General features: G+C 44.7%; 1 pseudogene; it reads left to right on the top strand.

The window, feature by feature from the left end:
• Window positions 1-979: 979 nt before the first annotated feature.
• Window positions 980-1,098, top strand: LOC124608161 (annotated as a pseudogene).
• Window positions 1,099-1,978: the final 880 nt, after the last annotated feature.

Raw genomic sequence — 1,978 nt, 5'->3', positions numbered from 1 at the left:
TCAAGAATCTCTTCTTATCTTGTTCACATCTTAACCTACACGTAACATATCTTCCATTTAATTTAGCACGAAACCTGATTCCTGTTAACTTGAGGCTACCGCTGCTGCGTCATCAATAAATTGTATTGTGCTAATTTTTTTTCCCTTACAAACAACACCAGGCCTTTACTTCCCTCATTCTCTTGTCGGTGTACAAATAAACATCATTGGTGACAATGAACTTGCATACATCTTTTCTGGTTTTGACTACTTATAAAAATCTGTTAGTACAGAACACTCTGATTCGAAGATTTGTAGAGAGAGAGAGAGAGAGAGAGAGAGAGAGAGAGAGAGAGAGAGTTGGTTTCCATCTCTCTCTGTTTTCGATATCACATTCCCTGAAAAAAGGAAAAGCAATTTATTTCATCCCATATTATAAAACGGCATTCCATATTTATAGCCCCTAAATAAACTCCAAAATATGGCCTCATTTGCATAGTGAATGGTCCTTTCCACTCCATGTACGCAGTACACAATCTTTTCATGGTGTGTTTATACGCGCCAGTCGCTTGGCGTCGCTGCGTATCGAAGTTGCAGAAACACGTTGAGAGTTTCGTGACTCATTGTGTCGGACCCAGACCTAGTATTTCCGCACGCCCACAATTGCGGTAGCTCTATGAGCGGAATTGTCACGGTTTGGAAATCTGTACCTCGGAGACCAATTATTCAGCTCCTTACGAAGTCACTCACATACTGGTACTGTAACCTTTGATGTCGACGAGGGTTATTGCTATTAGTTTTCCACATCGTTTGACAGCTCTGCAGCGGATCAGTGTCGCGTAAGACTAAAAAGCTGCTGCTGAGCAAGAGAGGGCCCTGCTGAACTTTTGTGTGCGTTACGCCTCTGCATTTCAAGGTTATTGTTGAAGGTAAACTTTTCTACGCATTCTCAGAGTTTGGTTTCATTATCTTGCAACTTTCACACACGTTTACTTACTGCGATAACGGCCTTACCGCAGTAGTAACACCGGTTCCCATCAGATCACAGAAATTAAGCGCTGTTGGGCTTGGCTAGCACTTGGTTGGGTGACCATCCGGGTGTGCTGTGCGCTGTTGGCAAGGGGGGTGCACTCAGCCCTTGTGAGCCAAAATGAGGAGCTACTTGACTGACAAACTGCGGCTCCGGTGACGAAAACTGACAACGGCAGTAGAGCGGTGTGCTGGCCACACGTCCCTCCGTAGCCGCACCCGGTGACAACCACTGTCTGAGCATGACACGGCGGTCGGACGGTACCGTTGGGCCTTCTTAGACCTGTTCGGACGGAGCTGCTTAGTGCTCTTCCACAGGTTAATGGGGTGAGGTGGCGCAGAAGTTAGCACTCTGGACTCACATTCGGAAGGACAAGTTCCACGTTTGGCTATCCTGGTTTAGGTTTTCCAGGATTTCCGTTAACACCTCCAACCAAAAGTCGGGATGGTTCCTTTGAAATGACATAGCCGATTTCCATACCCATCCTCGACCTTTTGACCCTCCTCGAATGACCTAGCTGTCGACGAGACGTTAGTCGCTAATTTTCCTTCCTCTCTTCTGTAAACTGCATTTATCACTGATACTTTTGATACAGTGTATACTGGATGATCATGTCGTGCAGACTATTTACACGATAAAATGTTTTAAATATCCTGTAGAGTTATTGATAAGCTGTATTACTTACTCTTACGTACTGCTTGCTGTAATCAGAAGAGAAAATTTTGTATTAATAAATACTGCTGATACTCTACGAGATGCTGGGGCGAGAAAGATGAATTTCAAAAGAAGCGATCTGATACCATTTTGTAACATCGTCCAAGACATCAGCAGTGAAGGTGAAAAAAGTCCTTAGTCTTAGAGGAGGGTTGATTTTACTTGTATTGTATTGTATGGTACGTTAATCAGGGACCTAGAAACGACGGAGAGGCTCCGTCCCCGCCGCAGCCACAGTGGTTCGCAACCCCAAGA

Source organism: Schistocerca americana, chromosome 3 (genome assembly GCF_021461395.2).
Source record: "Schistocerca americana isolate TAMUIC-IGC-003095 chromosome 3, iqSchAmer2.1, whole genome shotgun sequence".
Taxonomy (NCBI): Eukaryota; Metazoa; Arthropoda; class Insecta; order Orthoptera; family Acrididae; genus Schistocerca; species Schistocerca americana.
The sequence above is the reverse complement of the archived record's forward strand: the minus strand, read 5'-3'. Positions and strand labels throughout refer to the sequence as shown.